General features: G+C 39.2%; 1 long non-coding RNA gene across 1 annotated transcript in view; it reads right to left on the bottom strand.

Annotated features, from left to right (window-relative positions):
• Positions 1–667: 667 nt before the first annotated feature.
• The window catches only part of LOC125698962 (uncharacterized), a 40,437-nt gene continuing 17,270 nt past the window's right edge, over positions 668–23,834 (bottom strand). Inside the window, exon 3 of the long non-coding RNA XR_007379390.1 lies at positions 668–2,984. This is a non-coding gene — a long non-coding RNA (uncharacterized LOC125698962). The remainder of the gene's footprint in view (positions 2,985–23,834) is intronic.

Genomic DNA, 23,834 nt, shown 5'->3' with positions numbered 1-23,834 from the left:
ATAAAACGTTCCGGCCTACTGGTTGCAGAATACAGGAGTAGGAATACATAGAAACCTATAAAGGCAAAAGCTATGAGAAAAGTTTGGAGAAACAGAGTTTGTTTCATTTACACGATTGAGGAGAGCATGATAACAGACTTCCAGTGTGTAAGAAGCTATTAAAAGAAGATAGTAATCCATTACCCATTGAGGACAGGGCAGGAAAAATTGCTTTAATTTCCAACAAAGGAGATTTAGGTTATCTTTCTAACTATAAACCTAGGTAAGCACTGGAAAAGGCTGCAAAAGCAGCTGTAGAATCTACATTACTTGAGGTTTTAAAGAAAAGATTAGATAAAACAGCTGTCAAGCTTGTTGGGTATACTTGATCAGCATACCTCAGCAGAGGTAGACTTAGACTGAACATCTTAGCTCCGTGCCAGCCCTGCATTCTGCAGTCCCTGAAATGCTGCAGTTGTGGTTTTATAGCATTATATACACCCTAATTTTCATTAAAAAACAAACAACCCAAAGGGAAAAAAAAAAGGAAATCTAAAAGAGAGGATCCTAGCATTTCAAAGATTAGAGGTAAGTAAAACAAATCAGCGTAGTTCTTTTCTGACAGATGATTCCAGAGTGTGCTGTGTCTTAATAGAGGCATAGGATTTACAGAAGGACTAGAGATGCAGAAGGTGGGGAAGGCAGGGAATAAGCAATACCTGTTCTGCTAAGAGACTGCCCTGCATCTTTGTCTCTGGGAAAAGCTGAGGAACTCTCAGTTCTGCTTTTTCTTGTCTCTGCTTTTGCGTTTCAGCATAGCTGGGAATTAGAGAAAGGGAGCAGGCACCATGCGATGTACGATTAAGAACTTTGTTGAAGCTGGAAGGAGCACAGAAAGGGTCTGTCTGAACACTGTGGCCAGCATGCCAATGTTCTTTTCCACCTTCTTTAAGGTGAAAAGAGCTCAAATAAGAGTCTATAGAGTAGCAGTGGAGGAAAGCAAGACCGTGGTCTTACTGATTTCTCCTCAGTGCTGAGGACCCATTCCCCACGCAGTGGTGTACTAACAGTGAAATTTGCAGGGACAAAAATGGCAGATTCAGCAAACGCTGGGGGGTAATTCAATATTGCTTCAGCTATCTTCAGGCACTATTTTTTTCTGTATGTTCAATTATGCTGCGGATTTGTTTATCAATAAATCAAGCCTCTACTTTCCATTTGCACACACAGTTGAGTTGCAGAATTTTAGAAATACATTCATCCAAGCATGTGAAATTCTCTTTGGTCTTTGAATCCTCTTGCAGGTGAATTACTTTTACTGTATTTATGGGGTACCAGCTTTTCAACACTTAGTTTATAATCCATAGCCCTCTGCCCTTTCGCAAATAACTTCTGTTTTGCCCTGAAAGGCAGTCTGTCTCAGCTCACAGAGCCTATGTGTTTGTGCCTGTCTGCATTATTTATAACTCCACTAAAGGCATTCCTCTTTTCCACATTCTTATATGGTGCCCACCATGTAATGTATGGATGGCTACTGGTTGCTGAGGATGAGAATTTGTCCACCGCTCCCACCTTTTTGGTACAAGCTTTCAGCATGCAGTTTTGAGTTGGTCAGAGTCCCAGTTGCATTATCTGAGCTCCACACAAAAGCAGATACCCATTCTCAGTGCTATCTGGCGATGTTTGGAGTTTGATCTCAGCTTTTCTGAATGATGCATTTTTATTTTACAAACTCACAGCATCGGTGTTTACTTTTAGGCCATCTTAGCTTTGTGGTCCCATCCAGACAAACATCAAAGATAAAGTCTACACTATATTTTCCTTGCCTATCCATATGAGAGGCTTGTAGGTGCTCTTTAAAGAAATTATAAGCAGTGATTCCTACCTGCAACTCTCTGATTACAAAATTACATATTTCTTAACTAAGGGCGGAAGAGAAAGACATCACTCACCTTTTTCTTCCTCACTGTATCCTGACCGTGACCAAATACGTCCATTCCCAATCCTCCCCATGCTGAGGCTCAGAGCAGTGCACCATGACATCAGGCCAGCCTTTACTCCCCATTTCCTCTCTGCTGTCAGCCCTTGGACAATAGCTTAATGCTGACGGCTAAGTGTACACATGAGAAAAACACAAGCCATGTTACTGATTAGACTGGCAGGAGGTGATAGCTCCAAGACCTTCTGGAGCCTTTTATTTTGTCATGCCCTGCAGAGAGATCATATTGTATTTTTATTTCTAGCTGCGTACCTTCCCGTGAGATACATATGCATTAAAGTATTGCCTGATCCCTGCAGTAGGATACACCTGGGAAAAATCCTAGGGCTGACAAAGGAAGACTCCTGGGTTTTCAATATCAATATTTCGGCAAGCTATACAACCCCAGAGGAGGTGTTTGCTCACCAGTTCAGTTTGTTGATACTTTTGTATGAACTAGCCAACTGCTTTTCACTGTCATTTGTAATCACACTGTATAAACATTTTATATTACATTAAAATCAAGTTTTAAAATATTTAAATTACTTGGGACTGGTGAATCAGATAACCCGGGATTTGAAAATGAGCCTTGTCTAGTCTTCCTTTCAGCTGCTTTTGAGCTGTAGCCCAACTCTCCCATTTGCTGTATAATAATCCAATACGAGATAATTGTACTTGTAAGATAGGAATGGTTTGATTTTTTTTCAGGTTGTTCAGTAATGTTTTTGTGTTTCCTTGCAGTTTTTTCAGCTAACTGAAACTGTGCTGAGTTCCCTTGAGGACTGAGGCTGCTAAGCACAATGTGAATTTGGATGGGTGGACAACACAGGGGATCTTCCTGAGCTTCCTTATGGTTACAATTGGGATTCATTTGCAAAATGGGAAGCTGTTGTGGTATATCCTATAGTCCTGTACGTGCTGTGTCCCATGCAGCACTCCCTGTATTCCTTAAATTCTGCTTCAGCAACAGAAGGATCCAGTGAATTTTCTGGAGATATCTTCTTCCATAGAGCGACCAAAGCAGGGCCTACAAAAGATGTTTCCAAAATGTGATATGTCATAGATACTGCAATTGCCAGTATGGCTAGGAAATGTGTCACATCTTACAGCGACTACTTGTAGGAATGATCCCACAGACCACATGCTCAAACTTAAGTTTTTATTTAGCATCAGATAAAGGGAACTGTAATAACTGAATTTTATTAGGGTAATATTTCATTTTACTACATGCTTGAGTAACTTCATGGAAGATTTTGGGTAGACTGAAATGATTTTGCGGGTCATTCATCAAGGAATAACCAGAGCAAGAGTTGAAATCTCTGAGAATTTTAGAAAAAGTAAATAAACCTGTTTAAAGTGTGATTTCTACACAGGACAACTCAGAAGCTCAGGATGTAGAAGGTGGGGAAAACTGCTATGCTTATCAGTTGTTTTTAGGAAGAATCCTCTTCTCAAAATGCCCAAACAATCTATTATTAACTAGGTCCTAGTCTGAATGTCAAACTGACATACTTCTTTTCAATGAAGTTCTCCTTTTGCCTTCCATCTTGTCCAGTGAGAGAATTTTTCAGGAGGAGAAGCGGAGAAGAAAGCAGTAATGGAGAAAGGTACATTCCATTACCATTACCATTATTATTATTCCAGCCCCCATACTGTTATTTGTTATTTATCTCTTATTCTTTTTATTGAGTAGTGCAAGGCAGTCTTTTAATAGAACACTGAGAATCTGAAGAATACAGAGCAACGGATAGCTTTCAAGTCTTAGTAGAGCTTAAGCAGCTGTAAGGCCAGTGCCTTGTCTCACACACTGGGACTCCTAGAAAAAAAGTGGAAGCTTTGGGCAAACGCATATTTGGGATCTTTCCCTCGAATCCAGATCTTGCACTAGATTATTACCTTGTGTATTTTTATCCATAGGCTGGAGAGAGCTACATTTTTCCTTGTCATCCCACTTAAACCCTAGAAATAGAGTTTATTTCACACACAGTGACTAGATGGGAACAGGGAACAGTGTGATTGATTTTTGCTGTGACAAAAGCCACCTGGTTCTGCAGGAGAGAAGACAGGGAGGAGGAATCAGACTTCCTTTTAGCTGAGCAAAGACCTGAGCTCTTCATCTGTTTCTGCTCTACTGAAAATTATCTAAGGTCATTTTTTCCCCATTTTGACTCTGTGCAAGTCATGCTTCATGTTCAAAGAAAACTTGTCCCAGGACTGTAATCATAGCATAAAAAGACCTACGTAGGGCCTCCCAGAATCTGCATTCACTGAAAAATCCCATACCCAGCGCCTCTACAAGGGACCATTCAACCAGCTGACTAAGTGCATAAAGCTTTTGAAAACACTAGCCTTATCTCCACACAAGTCGACAGCAAAATGTATGGCCACGCTGAAGCTTCTGGCAGTTCTAGAAATAGTGCCTGCTGAGCAAATAAGGTCAGAGTGGGTGGGTGAAAATAGATTGTTCTTAAAATTTGGCACATAAAACTTGAAAAGTGCTTTATGAACAGAAATCATTCTCTCGGGTCTCGATCCTGCAAAAGCTCCTGTGGGTAGATTTCTCAAGTTCATAAATTTTAAGATCTGTTTATACTTCAGAAGGGTGGGGTTGTGGCTGAATGAAAGAAGGTGGAACATTAGCCAAGGGAAATTTCACCTCCAAACAGAGGTAGATATCTGTGCCTTTCTGTTTATTGGTTTTCCTTGCAAGTAAAACACTTGACTAACACATTATTTTTCTTTGCCCACCCTTTCAAAACTTAGGCAGCAGCCCCTCTATGGCCCTTGTTTTGATTTTGTATCCACTTATGTATTCCAGGAACTCAAATCATTTGACATTTGTGTTAATAATATAAAATCTAAGTGATCTGAAACCTTTATATAATTAAGCAAAATAATACAGCTCCCTACATGGAACTAAAGTAGTTGGGGGAAATTCTCAGTGGAAATAAGGATGACTCATTCCTCAAGCAACAGCAACAATTAAGTGTACATAAGCTATTCATTCCCAATTGGAAAAAAAATGGGGACATTTATGTAAAAAGAACTTTCTTAGTCTGCATGGGAGGATGATAAGGTATTAATATCAGCTGAGATTGTGTCCAAGGATATGGTTAGCAGAGCTCAGATTTATTTTCAACAGCAACACCCAGTGAATAAGACCATTCTGGCAGTAATTTTAAGCCTCACATATCTGTAAAATCAGTATGCTGCCAGTCCCTTCTGATGGCAATCTGCATGTGATTTTTTATGTTGATTTGGGAATGAACAAAGGAGAAAATATTCTGCATGAGGTAAGAAATAACTACCAACGAAGAATTTAAATTTAGGCAAAATCCAGAGAAAGATAATCTAAAGAGAAAAGCAGTCTCAGGTGCTGTAAAATCATTCTTTTCTTGGTAGAGATGTCACAGCTTCAACTGAAGTCTAGTCACAACCACGTCATTGGATGCCTGTGCCAGGTGAGGAACATTGTAAGTGGAGACACAACCTTTGGGATACGTCAAGATTACCTCTGCCATTTGTTGGTGGTGTTTTGTTTGTTCTTTTTGCCCTTCCAGCTGCAGTGTGAGACTGTGAGATGCTACAGGGAAGGGACCACACGATGACCAGGGACTGGAACAATTTTGTAAGCTCCCCATTGCAATCATTGACATTCAAGAACTACTCAGCTGGTAACAGCTTCACAGAATCTGTGCTTTTGTGAACACCAGCACTTCATCTGCTCTTTCATCCTTCAGCTTTCCAGAGACAACTTGTCAGGAAGCACATTGTCTATAAACGTGTCTCTGCTTACACAATACACCCAGTTACACTGCTTCTTTCCTGAGGAGTGAGATGCTTCTTAAACTGATCCAGAATTTGATCCAGTGTGTTTATAGCACATATTGGACAAACCTTAATTTGCAGGAAGTCTTTACAAGTGGAAAACCTTGCTAAAACACATATTATTGAATGGATACCTTGCTGTGCTTGGATCAATGAAGCTTACACTGTGGCTTAAGCCTAATCTTAGGACAATTCAGCAATTGAATCCCCTTATGGTAGGCTACTGGCAACATTGCAGGACTCCTTCTGTATCTGCTCATTAACTGTGTTCAGTTTGTGCATAAAATGAAAAAGAAATCAATGACAACATTTAGGGAAATAAAATGGAAAAAGGCAGACATAGAAAAAAGCTAAAAAAAAATGGTCCCGGAGACTTTGTAGCAAGATGGCAGATCTCTGAAGTGATATCCCTTTCTTGGTGTCCTGGAACGATTCTTAGGTCACCACACTGAAAATTTAGTCTTTAAACATTTAGTGCTATAACTCTAAAAAAGAGCTGTGAATGTGTGGGGACTCTACATCGAACCACTGCAAAAAGTCCACTGGAAAGCCTTTGCTCAGCAGGCAGTGCTATGATGCTTGGTTACATGGCAAAGCAATGTTTTGGACTGCTTTCCTGGGACCAGGCAATTTTGGGGGTAGGAACAAGGACGAAGGGTTCTACCTCCTATGACTTTTATTCACAGGAGTATGTTCTAAAAGCAAAGAGATGATCCTAATGCTTTTGCTAAGGGAAAAACTTGCACCATGTCTCACTCGGATACTGGGAACTGCACAGAGACAGTAAGAAAACCAAGAGATGTTTGCTGTGGCTGCTCAGGGAAGCACTCATTCTGAATATAGAACTGAGAATTGAAGTCTCACTAGTTAAGCATTTCTGAAGTGATTTTCACTGTTGGATTCATCTACAAATGGGAAAAAATGTACACCTGGTAGCCTAGATTTTGATTTTGCAGACCATTCCCAAGGTATGTGGCTTGGTTCTTGCTAAGTGGTTTCATGCAGTAAGGGATAAATCTTAGAGTGTGTATTTAAAGATCTTGAAAGGTGCTTAGCTGAGAGCCTCAGAGGATGTTTCCTGGACATATTCTGCCTTCCAATATGTGCAAACTACTCCTTTGATGTCCAAGGATTGCCTTTGCTTATGAGAAATGTAGGCATCTTTCTCAAATTTCATTTCTGTTTCTACCCTACTACTTCAGCATACTGGCAGCCCATAACCATCTCCATTTTAACAATCACTTCTAATTCCTACCTGATTCTTACATGACTGATCAGAAAAGCACCTACTGAATGTCAGCACTGGAACTGCAGCTAAATGCTACATCAGTTCATTACTTTTCTTTAGACTCACCTCAGCATTCCTGATGATTTCTAGCATTCTCATTCAAATGCCTCTACTGAGTACATAACTCTCTATTTGTGTGTTCTTATATCTTGATCTACTGAAGAATCACCTCTGTTGTGTGTTCTGATACTTACATATTCTCCACTCTTCTCCAAATGCTTCTGATCTGCTACGTTCCTGTTTTCAGAATATTGCTGCATCTCAGGGATTTGAATTTGCTTCAGTTTCATTGATTTTTGGCCATCTATTTTTGTCAGCACCTAGATTTCCAGCTCCACTGGCTCCCACAGTGCCACTGAGGGTGAGCTTGAGTGAAAAATCAGCAGACATCTAGAGCTGCAGACTATCATTTGGTGTCAGGTCTTGGCATCAGTCTTGCTTGCTGACCCCAGACATATGCTGATAGCTCATTCAGGTGCCACAGGAGATGTGGGGCAGGCAGAAGTCATGTGAGTCGGATGGGGAAGCAGCACCAAGCTCCTTGCTTCTCCAACAAAAGCAGAAGGTGCAGCTTTACTTTGCACAGATTTCTCCCTGCTCCTCAATCCCAGCTTTTTTTTCTGCAGAAGAGCAAAAATCAGTTTTGCTCACACTTCTGAGAAACCAGAGCTTTCTCCCTAATGCCATCAGATTGAAGTATTGTCTGTTCTACACTTTTCCTAACACGCTCCTATCCCCTTTCATTCCGATTGCTCAGGCTTTGTCATGATTTGAATCATCTGCTCATTGACAGTAATCAGATTAAAATATTAGGATTCTACTTTTGAGATTTCCTTTCCTGACACTCAAAGAAAAGAAATGCAAGATGAGGTGGTTCCTCAAAAATTGCTATTCTGAAAGTTCTATATTTACTCAAACAAAGCTGAAGTTCAGATTCTCTGTACTTTAAGTATCACTTCCATAGATTATTTAAAATTACTCTTAAAAGACAATGGCAAGTTTTTCTCATGCTGTACTGATTTTCTATTTTCTTTTCTATTTTAATTTAAGCTGAAAGCTAACCGCTGATTTCCCATTGTTCAATCTATTATTTCTCTGTTAGGGAATCATCTTCTGCAAATGTTGCATTTGTGGTTTAAGAACACACAAATCAGAACTGAACTGCTGGTTTTTAGACTTATGCCCAATGGTTAATAACTGCAGGTTTGTCGTGCCAGGTGCTTTTCTCTGTGATGTCACTGTTAGCATTCCAGCAAATCCTGCTTTGGGATTGCTGCTGGGAAAAAATGAGCTAACTCCAAGTGAAAATCATACTAAATCCATACAAGTGCTAATGTGCTGAGGAACTTGTTGAGTCTTAGAGGAGATGAAAAACGGCTCCTATTTCTTAAGAAATATAGATGAAGGTGAAAAAGATGAATAGAATTCCCTGGATGAAATGGAAAATAAAGATATTTCTCTTGTTTCCAATAATGTGCCACTAGAGGGTTTCCCAGGAGACTCCTGTCAGTTCTTCCATTTTAGATTCTTTAAGTTTTGCTGTTTCTCCACAAAAATAATGAAATAATATAAACTGATGCCACATCATATCCTTTTCTGAGGTATCAGCTAGTTGCCTGAAGTCTTTTGTTTTGACCAAGGTACTACATCTCATTATTTGTAGCTTAGTTTGGGTTCACTGCCCATCGCAGAACTAATGGATTCGTTCAGGCTTGCAAGACTGAGTGAGCTGGGCAGGTGAGAGCTGGCAGTCACCCCTGGCAGATATCCCTGACACGGGTACAGTGCAGCAGCTCTCTTCTGGTTTAATTCTGAGCCTGTAGAAGCTCATTCTTCAATAACAGATTAGAGCATTGTATACTTAGTGTAATACCGTACAAACTCTGATTAACAATTACTTCTCTATCAGTAAATGTAGCTGCATGTACACAAAGCTGTTTATACATTAAGCAGTGCTGACACGGACTTGATTATATAAGTGCATGTGCCTTTCCTTTAGTGCATAAAGAGTAATTTTTATTGTGGTTAACTGCAACAGCCAATTTTTTATTAATTGGTTATAAATTCCCTTAATACAAGACTACTCAATTATTATTAATTGTTCTTATCCTGGAAGAAATAAGCCCATTAGGTTCCAGAGTGCTGTCTCGTTACCACTGTACATCTGTGCATAGATGGAAGCTGGGGAATGACTCAGCAGCACTCAGATGACAGCTGCAGTCAGCCAGGCTGCTCCTCTGTGGTGATATTTCTAACCCAAAAGCCAACAGTGGAAAAGTAAAAGGGTAACAGAAGCTTTCCTCCGTGGCAGCATCCAAACCCTAAGCAAGTAGATGGTGGGGCGTCCCTCCCCACTTCAGCAAACAGCTGCTCCGTGGATCTTGAATCACGCGTGGCCATTTTACACCAGTGAGCTGTGCAAAGTGGTGGCTGGGCTGCAGCCACACCTCCTGCACTGCTGAGGAACACGCCTGTGCAATAAGGTGAGGGTGTCTGACCCCTCCTTGTGTGTCACAGATACGGGTGGTGTTGAGTGCAGACTGGGAAATGCAATTGCTCGTGCACCCTAGTGCTTGTGAAGCCTACAGGTTTCCGGCTGCCCTGCAGCGTGTCATTCCCAGCTCTTGTGTGTACAAGCTACCATTACCCACGCCACGCTGTGCTACTTTGTATCGTGGAGATGCAGCAAATAGGGCTCAGATTCCCTGTGCAATGTGTAGCAAGTGCTGAACAGACATACAGCTATTAATCCCAGAGATCATCATTTCAGAAAGTAGCTGCTTCACAAGCAAGAAGCACTCCTGAAATTTTGGAATTAAGTTTAAATGATTTCATGTGATTTGCCCCTTTCAACTACCTGCTTTCAACTTTGCCCTTTCTTCTTCTCAGTTGCTCTTCCTCATGTAGGAATTCAGAAAACATTAAAAGCAACCTTTTCCTAACGTTACAAGATATCACGAGGGTTGTCTGCCTGAGTAATGGAAGCTTTTAATTTGAAGGCGGGGAAGTTATCAGCTGACTAATACAAAGGAAAAGAATTATGTCTAGAGGCAAGGTCCCTGGACTGGGACTCGGGGATTGTCTTCCTGTCTCCACTGTGTGAATTTCTTTCTGCTCTCTTTTCTCTTTTAAGCTTTCTCTATCTCATCTACTTAAGCTTTAAGTTCCGTAGGATAGAGGCTTTAGCATGCATCAGTGCAGTAACTGAAACTACAGGCCCCTGAATTTTAATTGGAATGTCTGTAATGTTCTAAATGAAGAAAAGAAATAGTAACAATGGCTGGTAAAAACTAGTTCTCCTAAAACACCGTGCTTTTACCTCCAGTCAGCAGCTGGGTGTGAGATAGAGATGAGCTGTGTATGCCTCAATGGAGGTAGCTAGTGTAGGTATACAACACTCTGCATCAATGGAAATGCTTAACATTACTGAAGCTCTATGGAGAAGGTATGAGGGCTTCCATAGAAGATACAGCCTCTCTGGGGCAGCATGAGCCAAAGAGAAGTCCCAGCCCAGCAGACCTATCTGGGCAGAGCACACATTCCTGGGGCTGAGTGGGACAGGATGCATTGGTGAGCAAGGCTGACCACACATAACTGTACAAAAATAAGGCATGTAATCGTCCTTCCAAACTGCAAAACTGCTGTCAGACAGCTACCATGCTTCCACAGCAACCAGTCTGAAGAGATTTAATTGCTTTAGTTTTAGAATTGAGTAATTATAGCTGGTCAAAGTGTTTCAGCTCTGAAGTAATAATTAACCCTGTAGTGCATTGGTTCTCCTGACAGCCTTGCAGTCAGTCTTTGCAAAGCTGATTTCCTCCTTCTCCACTAATACAAATTCAAAACAACATCTATATCACTGACCTTAAGTCTTAATGACCATATGAGCATAGGGAAAGATGCAACTCAGAAAGCCCAGAGGTTTAATGTATTTAGTTGCATAGCAAGGGAACCCAAAGCAAACCAAAGCAAACCAAAAACCACACAACCAAATAAAAACATTTGGTCTGGAAACTAATCTCAGTTTACTTTGAAAAAGAAAAATCTTCCTTACATGAGATGATTTTTAAGTGCCAAGGTCATGTATTAAAAAAAAAGCAAAACCAAAAAACTCCTGAAAAGGACTTTGCATTTCTGATTTCCTATTCGGTTCCCTTTATAAAACTTCAGGTGAAAACCCTTCATTTCAATTTCAGATTTCCAAAATACTCTTTCAGAGCTGTAACAACAGATCCCTGTGAAGAAATTAATAGTGTAAACCAGGACATTCATCATTTCTTCCAAGGACAGTGCACTACCTAACTTCATCATTTTTTCGTATTAGGTGGAAGTTTTCATGGACTCAATCCCCTGAGTCTTGAAAGATGCAGCAAGAACATTAGGTGGATGCAGAGTGATGGTAATGCTGAGTAGCATTCACTTTGAGAGAACAAGAAGAAAGAGAAACAGAAGTAAAGGCAGAGTCAATGAAGCTGCCTGTCTATTTCAGACAAATCCTGCAGACACAACATATCTATGAGATGCTTTATTGTTGCACTGTGGTAGACCTGTAGTTAAGCTCAATTCAATCAAATAGCCAGGATCTGAATCACTTAGAATACCTTCAACAACAGAACAGGGCCAATCTCAACATATTTCTGGTATTTTTGTGTCTCTAGAAACTTGTAATAGGGCATTTTTTCCTATTTCAGCAAGTAAAACACCACTGAAACCTTAAGCCAGGAAAGGACTAAGCAGTGCATCCAGGAGCTGAAACTTTTTCTGCAGGGTAACCTGTGGTTGCTCATATCACTAATAGCTTGCTCTCCTGTAGCAGTTCAGTGTCTTCAGGGTGGTGTTCATAATGTTGTTGCCACTGACAAAGATAAGCTATTAAAGTTTGCTTTATACATGTGGTTGCATTCAGTGCAACAACACCAACTAAAGAGAATTGAATGATTTGAAGCCTTCTGGAAGCTCCTTCTGGAAAATATAAGGTGAAGGACAAAATGTGTAGCTTATAGGAGTCATAACAAGTGATACCTCCTCTGATAATTGACTGGAATATTTGATACAAAATATCTATCTCCTAATGAAATGGTTCCCCAAAATAATGATGACATGATGCTTCGGGAAATATTTAGATCTAATTTAGCTTTATTGCTAGTGTTCTAGGTTAATGAAGAGCATTCCCTATGCAGCTCCATATTGCCTGCTGTGTTCTTTTCCTTACTGCATTTCTCATGGCACGAGCTATAAGAATATTAAAAAATACATGCTGCAGGGTTATGGTGCACTTCCAAGCTGGTGGAACAGTGCTGGCACAGAGCAGTTCCTCTCTGATATCTGTGGCATTAGCAGCAGAAAAGAAGTGCAATGATGTGTGAAACATCATCTGTATTCTTCATTTAAGAAAGGAAAGAAAAACAGTGAGGCAACCCAACTAAAGTGCTGAAGCACTGGAGAGCCTTTGACCACCACCACTCCTTCCTAATGGAGACTTTTTTTTTGCTTGAAATACTGCAGAGTGCATTATATCTTTGCACTTTTTAAAGAACACCAGCAAAGGTATCTGTAATGCAAAGGAATAGCCATTGATATGGTAATCAAATGTAAATGTCATAGTAGGTTACCCGAGATTATGTATTTTACAACACAATTACATTTCCATTAAATTAATAGAGGAATCTTGCATTAGCAAGTCACACTCGGTAGCAAATACCTACTAAGTGGTTGTCTGTAACAGTGCAGAAAAATGCAAATCTTGACTAGTGTTGAAATTCATGACCATATTTTAACAGACAAACAATACAACTCTAGCTGATCTAATTCTGAGTGTTTTATGGGTTTATTTTTTCCATATCTAATTTCTGATTTTACAGCCTGGGTCCCCAATACACTGACCGTATTTCCATTTGTGGTTCTGCATTCCATTTTTAGTTGGAATTCCTACTACCAAAAAAAAAAGAGAGAGAAAAAAAACCAAAACTAATCACTGAGAGAATGTATAAATTTTTTTCGTAGCAATTTCATGTCCAAAGCAGAAATGTTCAAATGACTTATGTTTCTAATAATATGCCCTCTTTATCTTCAAGCACATACCTCCAAGTAACAAGCTGAAGTGGTTTCCTGAGTTAGCACTTTGTGCTGAAAATGTAAAAGTAGAACTTCCTATTGTACTGTTTGCTGTCTTGAGCTACCACTTGGAATGCTATAAGCTTCCCTATGTTAATGATTCATTGCTTCCAGCAGTGGGTAGACCCAATGGGTATAGACCCAAGAGCACTTGACAGTGAATATACCACCTACACTGGCTAACTTGATATAAAGGGCTGGAATCTCTTTCACTTTTGTCTGACTGCAGCAATCAAAATCTCTACTTTGAACTTCCTGACTTGAGAAGAAAGATGGGAAAACTTCCCATCTAAGAACTCCAAGAGGAATAAGAAGTCCAAGAGGAATAAGCATCATAAGGCATTTCCAGGGCACTCCGGGACAGATCAGTTGTTTGTTTACACTCCTTACATCTGTCTGGGTTTTTTGATGCTTTGGGAGACATCCTCATTGCCTGACCTTAAGAGTTTTCAGAAGACATGCTGTATATTTGTACCTTTTGCCAGTGACTGCAGAGAGACTGCTGAAAGTCATGGAGGCCACTGCAAAATGGGATGGAAAGCTGAGGACATTTCTGTCTGCTGTAGCTCAGAGCAACTTTCCTAATACTGTTGCATTTAATTACTCTGAGGAGAAAATCTTGGTCAATACCTTCATCAGCCTTCCCAAGGAATAAAATCTTCATTGCCTATAACACAGCCCTCATGGTGGCATGCTGCAGAATTAACTCCAGCCATGAAAACAGCACTGATCAGTCACTGAAGTAAAAAGCCTTCTTACTTACAAAGAAAGACTTGCAGAGCATATGCACAAATCATAGACTGAGTCAGGAGAGCATCTCTTGCTGCTGTTGTCAAAGGCAATGAAATAAAGTATTTGTATAGATTCCATTCTCATTGTAGATAAGAATGCATCAGAGTTCTTTTGGGATTTCTTTCTATAATAAACATTAGCTCAGTCCTTAATCTAATGATTAGGTCTCATGCTTAGAAAAAAGTTGGTCATGTAGCATTTGCAGCTGGCTGCAGAGGAATCAGTGCAGAACATTCATTTCTGCTTGGCTTATTGGTGGTGCCACTCAAACCTTCTGTATCAAAATGACTGCATCTCAGATAAAAAGGGCCAAACCTGAATGGTATTTGGACAGAGTATAAAGCCTCATACCCTGACCAGGGTATGTTCCTAAGACACTGTGTCTTCATCAACCAACCATCTATTAATTAAAGATGAAGACCTTGGGAAGCTATGCACAGCAAATGCAGATGAGTTTTAACTATAATATATGCTAACTATGGTTGTTTTTTTCCTACTGTTTGCACACACAAGGCAGGTAAGATGAATTTATATCAATTCTCTGTGGGAGCAGGAATTGCACACTTATCTAATGAAAGAAACTATACTCTTTCAAATTCAGTTTGCTGGGAATTTAACTAAATTCATTTCTGAGGAACAGAAAGTATTTTCATATATATATACACATGAATTTTTGTTCAAAAAATAAGCAAGCCTTGTCACAGCCCAACCTAGGAGCTCCATTATATGAGCCAACTAGTAGCAAAAAGCATACATTTAATGAAAAACTGAGAGGTGATGTCCTTGTATGTCAAAGACCAAAAGCCGAAGATGAGTAAGATGATAAGAAAGAGAAAAGTTTTAAGGTCTCCTCTGGAACTGAAATGAGAATTGCTGAGAAAGATGTGAAACAGAAGGAAAATATGAAAGCTGCCTCATGCAGTAACTAACAGTAGCTGTGATCTACATTTTAAGAGCAGCTTCAGAAAGAATCAAGTCAAAACAAGGATTATCAGTACAAAGGAGTCATCAATAAGGATAGAATTTTATGGGCCTCCTTCCATGCTGAGACAAAGAGAAATAAACTTCTAAGTAGGAGGCTAAGAGAAGATTATGACACTAAATGGAATAATTATTCTTTTATTTCCACACGAAATCAAATGGAGAAACAGAATCAAGTCAGATTCAAAAAATTCTTCCTTCTTTTCTTCTTCTGAGAAGGAAATTACAAATTTACAAATGATTAAAATAATAATTCACATGTTACTTCCATCAGAGCTGCTGTACAGAACTGCTATTTGTGCAGGTTTTGTGAACATCTGGAACAAGGCTGGATTTGTGAACAAGCATAAAGGACCTCCACTTAAAGAAATGAGAATCTATGAAGAATGACTGCAAGAAGGATAGAATACATGTACCAACCATCATTCATGAAAACCACAATTCAGGGATGAAAGTAGATCTGTAGTTATTGTGACAGTGACCATTGCAACTCTCATCTTTCCCCAAATACTGCTTTTAACCTGATCTTTGTTTCAAATGCCATTGCCCATAAAGCTCTGACCAAATACATGAAGGTGATGTTGGAATGTTTTGGCTCTTTTATCCACCTGCTTTTGATATGTGTACGTGAAATCATTCGTAACTATTGATAACAAAGAACTTGTATCTTTATACTCTTTATCTTTTTAAGCCACTTATACTTTTACTAATAGTATATGACTAACATCTTTCAATTTTTATTAAGCACTTTATTTAAATAGCTGTTTAGTGTATCAAGCTATTGTAAGTTAACAGAAGAAGCATTTACATTATAATGAGGATGCAGCTATTTCAACCTGATTGACCTTGTTACAGCTTGTCTTTTAATTTCTCAATTAAAAAGATGCAATATTGTTTCTATAAAGCACCTAAGGAAGATGAAATTCCTAGCCAAAATTAAACTAAACCTCTCCTGGAATTTATTTAAAAACAAATCTCTTATCATATTCCAATGTGAAAGGTCACTGATTCACTGCCTCTGATTAATTATATTTAATTTGGAAAACAGAATGTTTCTTACCCTCATTAATATTTTCTGTTACTACAGGCATAGAGAAGTTTGCCAACTGGACAAAACCAGAAAGGTCATCAATGTAGAAGATTGTTCCTTTTCTCTTTTGAAAACCTACTTAAGTCCTCAGAGAGGCAAGGTATTTAAGAACATGCTTAAATGTTTCTCTGTCAGTGAAGCAACTCAGCACATTATTCTCTCTGCTTGGATATTCATGTATCTTTTTACTGTGCCTGGTAGAGCAGAGGAGTCTTTCTAAATTCAGAGATAGAGCACAATTTGTACTGCAAGAAAACAGGATGTAAACACACATTCCAGCTTCCTCATAAAAGGGAATCTTATTAGCTATTTGTTGTCTCCATTCAGCAGGGGTGAAAATAAAACCATTCATATGTATTTGCAAAATGACAAATGTGGTGGGGACTGCTTGAAATGCCCACCTTTGCCTGATGGACTGTCCTTCAGACAGCTGAACTACATGAGAAGCTCCACTGTTAAAGAAGACAGTAAGCATTGGAAAGAAGCTGCCAGGCTTCTTATCAAACAGTAATGAATTCAACATTTCCAAGAGCAGAGAATATGCTACAAATGGTTTATCTAATCCAGCCAAGCCCAGCACTGTTAAGTAGCTGTAGCCAAAATAGATTGTTTAATGTTTTAGATCTTGTGACCAGTTTAATTGTTAAAGTTCTACTACATTCAACGTCTTTTTATAGACAGTTTTCAAAAAGTAGCACAAGACTAATTCAAGCACTGCCTTTGTGGTTTGAACATAGGGTAAGGACTGTAAATGTGTGTCTACTATTAACACAATCACCACTGCAAAGCAAGGACAAGCAAGTGTACTGTTACCTGCATATGACACTACAGATCTGAGTCAGAGCTCTTCCAAATCAATGGCACTAAGTCTGTTCAACTTGCTGCATATTAAACAAATGCATTTATTCTGGAAAGTATTTTTGTCTGTTTTCTACTGGAAAGTGTTGTGGCACTTCTATTTTTTTTTCCAGAATCCAAATAAAAATGAAAGAGGAAGGACTTCTTGATCAATTTACATCTTCTTGATCTAAGATGATTATAGATTTGACTAGTTGATGCTTTTCTGAATGGCAGTAGTTAAAAGAATGCCAATCACTGTTTGAAATTCGCTTTTGACTATTTTTCTGTGAATAGTTAACAGCCAAGATGGATGACAGAAGATGAAGACCATGTGGCAAGAAGCACCACAGTCCTGTGGAACTTGTTTGCAAGGAAAGTTTCTGTTGCACAGCCCATTCCATGGGCCATAAGCAAGAGTGATTTTCTGCAGAGCACAAACCTGGGCAGTGACTGTGTGATGGTGCTGCACAGAGCAAAGATGAGAGCTTTTGAACAGCATGAATCTATTTCCAGTAAGGGGGCACTTTGTCAACCACTTTTGCTGAATGACACTGAATGACGTCTAATTCATCCTTGCCACTAGATGACAGCACAGCAACACACATCCATGAAGAAATCAGTATTTTGCTATGGGTTAAGAATTCCTGGAGAAACAGGACTCGGGAATTGTAGGATTAGCCCCATAGCAAGAAGAGAAAATGTGAAATTTCCATGTCCTACAGAGTCTTCAGACGTCATCATCTAATATGAACATTGAGAAGAAACTGGCTTGAGTTGCATGACTGCTGTGCTGGAGCAGGTGAAAAAGCCTCACACACAACTAAGAGCAGTTCTGGGCAGTTCCTCGTGTCTGTACAAATGAAGTGACAAGTATGAGATTGTGATGTCTAGCAACTCTTAATGCCAAAACACAAACATGACCACCAAATTCAAACAATTAAGGATAGCACTTAATATGTGAAGGAATGACATGCATACTTTTGAGATGACTTCCAACGTGTTAGTTTAACAAGACTTTTCTCAGTGCAGTTCTGGTGACTCCAATGATACAGGAGGCTTGCATTCTGCATACCAAGAGACTAGAGAACTCTGGTGCTGATGGATGCTTTTGACTGGAAAAAAAACACAATTCTGCCATTATTTCATGCATGCTTCTTGGCAAAGGCAGAACATTTGATAAAATCCTTCACATCTGTCAGTTGTCCTGAGGAGAAATAAAGAATGAGAAGGGAAATATCCAAGGCTTCAGTGTCACATTACTTTTGGATAGTTTATCCAATCCAAGTTATGCCATTCTTCCAAAATAAGTAGTTTTCAACACAGGAAAGAGCAATCACACAAACAGGTTCCTTCTCCAAACTGCTGTAATTGAGTCTACTCACTGTGTGCTCAATGCAGAATATAGAATCTATCAAGTTGCTTTCCAATTCTGTTTTTCTTTCTTAAGTCATTGTAATCCTTGAGTTTGGATTAATACAACATTTAGCTATGTTAATCCTTCACTCCCAAAGGAGGATGATCCAAGAGTAAGTCAATATTCCCGCATCACAAGATAGAGCTCAACACCAGATTGTAATGAGGAAAGTCTTTCATGGTGGAATAACCTAGAAGTAATTAACTGCTCCTTCAAGTGAAACCTTGGATTGTTCTCCCACACTTTTGTAAGCGCTTTATCTCCAAGTTATTCTGGAGCCATAAGGTCTTTTCCCCCTCCTTCCACTTTTTTGACAAAATTTGTGAGCCCAGGATATTAAGTTTTGATGGTAAAAAAAATACAGCGCTTTTGACAAACCATTGTTTTTCAAGAAATGCTCCTTTGCTTCCCAATCTTTTCCAATCAACAGCCGGAGAGAAGGTTTATGGTTTTCTCTGGAGCACTAAAAAGAACTGTGGATTTAATTTGAATGTAATGCATTAAAACCTCAGTTAAAAATTTGTTTATCCTCCCTATCTGTCCTTCTGAAAACATGTCAAATACTCAATGAAAATAATATTTGCTCCAGCTTACCTCCACTTTCAGTCAATGTTCCTGATAATTAGTTCTACTGCATATGTGTGTTCGCCACATGCAGGTTGTGACAAAACAGGTAAGTTATTAGCATTTTGTGACCAACCTTAAACATGTTTACAACTTCCTTCATAATTCTACTTTCTTTCAAAGGGCAAGGAGAAATTACAGCCTACTGGGAAGAGGAGGAGAGAATAGCTGTGTGTGGGCAGGGAATAAGGATTTTATGGCTCTTTCTTTCATCTACTTCTTTCTATTTGATGATGCAATTGGTAGATGCCATACAGGGAGTACTTTAACACTGGCAAAAAATGTGTAGGAGAAAAATAAAAACAAGCATGCCATTAATTGCTTATAAATATATGCTCTCAACCCTAGCAATCAGACTTCAGGATTTCTAACCTCTAAGTTCAATTCAACTCCATCATTTGAATAAAATTATCAGCTTGTATCTTTTTCAACATGATTAAACACGTTGCTTACAGGCAGATTATGACTGAAAGGGGAAGATTTGCATTTTATGAAATGCAGTCTGTGCTTCTTGCTCTGAAGGTGTGCCTTTGTGTATACGTGCACCCCTATAGATATATGTGCATACATGTATGTATATAGATGTGTGTGTATGCCTGAATATATGTGGGGGAGCAGGAGAAGAATAACAGCAAGAAAAAACAAAGCCAAGCTAGACAGTTTCATCAAGATGTTAATGCTAGATTTCTTCTAGCATCTGCACCCAGTTGCATCCACTGTGACATTTGTAAGATTTTGGTCCTGGATTTCTTGGGGAAGTTTAACACCTGAGATGCTGAGCCTTTCATACTCTTTCCAACCACACAGCTTAAGGAGCTCAGCTGGAGGTTGTTATTGCTTTACTAGAAGACCCGTGTTTTAAAAGCAAGGAGAAAGAAAAAAGCTCTCTCAGCTTGCTGAAAGCTTTTCCTTCACACAATCATGCCTTGCATGCAAATGGTTGCAGCACCTGCAAACTCTATAGGCACATTTGTGCAGGCCTGCTGAAAATCTGGCCGTAAATGTAATTTTCCCCAAAGCCTTGACTATAAAAAAAAATTCCTTACCAAAATGTTATGTTCTTTTAAATCTGTTTTTATTTTCCTTACTTATTATTTACTGTCATTCCTCCTCCCAGCCACAAAGTACCAAGCAACCGAAACAGCTGTGCTTGCAAAGAGACATAAACATTCTCTCGTGTTATGATGTGACACTGTAATGTGTTCTGATATTGCAATAATAAATGAGAAAATTAAGTGCCTATAATACAAGATATCAGTGTACGACAGGAAAAAGCCACACAAGTGATGGCAGAAAGGGAACTAGTTCACGTGTGCTAAATGGTAATTGAGGCTGAGGTGAGCACTTCTGCTGATCATATGTCTGCCTGTGGCAACTGACTCCGAACTTCATTTTTCTACTGCTTGGATGGTTTAACACTGATACAACTACACTGTGGAATTATGGCCAACTGACACAGGTACAAGCGAGAGAAAAATCCGGCCTCTTCTGATTACATATCTTTCAGTTCAACTTCTTTTCCTCGCAGTCCTGAGCGCTCCTCTACCTGTGGCCAGACAGCTCGTCCTTATAGGGCAGAACACTCAGTGTGCAGTTGCTGTTGATCTTGCAGCTACAAAGGTCAGTCAGTTGCAAGAGCTACGTAGGTCCCATAGGGCCAAAGTGCAGACAGATTGCATGTTATCATTTTCACTTGCAGTCTTCCATCATGAGAATCAGGAGTTGTTAATAACACTATGGTAAGAAAAATTTTGTCAAGGCATGACAGATTCTAATGCCAGAGGACACATGCTGTTAGACAGTAAAGCTTTCCTCTTATTTATTCATTCGTGGATTTGCATGACATCACTGCTGAGAGACTTCATTGCTACTGTACTCCTTGGCACAGAAGCTTGCAATCTACATAGACAGGACAGACCAAAGATAGGGAAAAGCAGAATTGCTGTTACATGCAGACAGACCTTCTGGGTCTCTGTGAGAGTAAATGATCTGCCCAGGGCCATACAAGTGTCTGTGGCAGCACCAACTTTCCATATTTCATACAGCCTTTTGAAAACTCCTGTGCTATGCAGTCAGCACATTTTCAAGTTGCCTTGTGACCTGTCTTTCCTGCTGTGATTTTATATTTCCAAATTGGGCCATGACTACAATAGCAAGCAGAAATTTAAAATAGCCCTTAGCATTATACCTAGACATTATAATTCTTTTTGCCAGATTCTCAATAGAACAAGTTCTTATTTAATTCCTGCGCAATGCAAGAAAATAATTTCAAGTGATCTCTAAAATGAAGCAATTTCTCAGAATTTCTTTAGTTTCAATAAGGTTCACTCTCTAAACAAGGAGCAATCAATTTTTCATACTTTTTTAGTAATACACAACTAATGTAGCTTTAACAGAAGCATGAATATTTTTAAAGCAAATTTATCAGCTGAGATGCATATTATTATGTAAGCATGGTTAATTTTAAGTTCAAACTGGTATCTACGATCAGAAGTTTTCTCCCTCCATAGTGATGAACTACTATTGAACATTTGGTTTTCACCCATCAGTCTGAAAGCTACTGTATGACTCTCCAGCAAACTATGTCATATATGCTAATAGGTTGTATGAAATACAGTGTTCTGCATTATGTAAAACGCCATTGCCGACTTGATGCTTAATTTAATCTCAGTAAGTAGGACAAGTTTTCCTTGCTCAGTGATTATGTCTCTTTCGGATCGATGATACGGCTAGCTTAGATGGTTTTCACAATACTTCCCAAACCTGGGAATACCAGGCAGCTTTGTGTCCTCATTCAGGCTCCCTCATAATTTTGTTCCCCTGGACAGCAGCACAACAGTGGTATATTATCAGTTTACCTCCTGAGCATCTCATTCATCCACTCTCCCCCTGGCTTTGCAACCTATTGGTGCAAACGTACCGTTCCTGTGATCTGCACCATTCATCAGCAGTCAATGATCTATTCAGCTTCATAAATCATAAAGATTTCAGCAAAGCGACACATACTGCAACATTGCTGATTTCAGAAAAAATGTGCCAAACAAATTTGACCCATTCATTTTTTTTCTTTATGTGAGGCATAAAGGATGCTCAGAAAGAAGACAGACAGAAAGGAAACAAACAATCACAGATCATTCAGATAAAAGGAGCTGAGCTGGTACAACAGATCTTCAGCTGATTAGGATGTAGAAATGGCTGTAGTTGGTTGAGAAAATAAATCCAGACTTATTTGGGTACTTGCATGGATTGTATTTAAAATGTTTGGGAATGGCATCCATAAGGTGCTAAAATTCTTTAATAAACCAAATGTGTATTTGGGTATGGTGGAAAATCAGTTGAAAGGACTTAGAAAAGGTGGTTACACATATGGGCCAATACTAGCATGACAGATGGTATTTGTTTTATTTATGTCTTCACAACTGTTCTTTTAAGAAGCCTGGCTGGGTGGAGCCTTGCAGAGAGGGTGAGCAGGCTCCTTCCTCAGGGAAGCTGTTGAGTATATTCAAACAGAAATGCTGTCATTCTCCATGTGATGGGCAAAGGAGACACAGTATGAAGAAAAGGGCTTCGAGTTCAAGCTCTGAGGTATGGGCACAGTGAACTCAGGGCTGTAGTTGACTCACTGTCAGAAGCCAGAACTTAAAACATGTTAATAACCTCACTTAATGCAAAAGCTTATAAAATATTGCTAAATATCCTTCAACTATCTATGAAAATAGAAAGCACTACAGTTCTTCTAGAGATAATGAATCTATAAACCATTATTTGGATTCTGAAACTGTTGGTCAAGAACAATGGATTTTATTTGAAAAAGCATCTCCAGTACATGCTGTGCTTCAGGACGACTTATGCTTTCCTAACAGAAGTTTTGCCAGATGTTTTTAGGAAGCACTCATTTGACTCAATTGAATTTCTTCTTAGCGCATATTCTCATCTCCAGGTAAATCCTTGGAGCGGGTCTCTAGAACAGTGTTTATTTCTGTCAGCTCCTCAGATACAGACCAACTACTTCAGCTGCTTTTTGGCAACTGCAAAATAAAACTCCTCTATGGTGAAAAGATTTTATACTTCAGGCCAATCCCAAGAGAGCTGGATCATTCAGCTGTCAGTTTCTGTTAGGTAAGCAGCAGATCTTGGACCTTAGTGCAGAAGTCTCTCTTTGCTACTACCACATACAGCATAATGCAAGCAATTTATACTTCCCATTTATGTTAATAGTGATTTATTAAAAATTCATCAGAACAACTGAAGCTGGCAGGATCCCTCAGAATTACTAAATAATTAATAAGTCTTCCACAAAGGTGACCTAAGCTTGGCATGTAATACCTATTTTTTGGCTCACAATTGGAATTTCTTGTTCCCTACTGGAATAGATAACTAGTCTCCCTGTGCCAATGCCAGGGAAAAAGTAGGAATCTTTCAAAGTGAGGTTGTTAAATAAGATACTACGATACCTAATATAACTGGGCTCACTATTTCTCTTTATTTTGCATTTTTTTCAGTAACATTCACTTTTGACATGCAAAGTGCCACGAATTCAAGATGAGTAACGTCTCTCAGAATACCTAATAATTGGGTTTCGAGGAAAAGAAAATGGAATTTGCAGGATCAAGTCTTCAAGAAATGAGAATTCAGTGTGGATTGTCCTTACCTTCAACTTGTGCATTTTTGAATTTCAGCAAATTTGATGCTGAACTGGCAGAAGGCATTTCTGTTCATGCTTCATTACTGGTAGAGAAGTTTTAAGTTTACAGGCTTTAGATGGTAACTGAACAGTGAATCTGAGGATTCGATGTCGTATGAGTGTCTGAAGTCGCAAATAGAAACTTTACTCCAGGTGAGTGCTTTAGAAGATTTTGTTCTCACTCAATTGTTATTGAGAGAATAATTAGGGCTTTAAAAAGAT

The sequence above is a fragment of the Lagopus muta genome, chromosome 11 (genome assembly GCF_023343835.1).
Source record: "Lagopus muta isolate bLagMut1 chromosome 11, bLagMut1 primary, whole genome shotgun sequence".
NCBI lineage: Eukaryota > Metazoa > Chordata > Aves > Galliformes > Phasianidae > Lagopus > Lagopus muta.
This window is presented reverse-complemented; position numbering and strand designations above follow the sequence as displayed.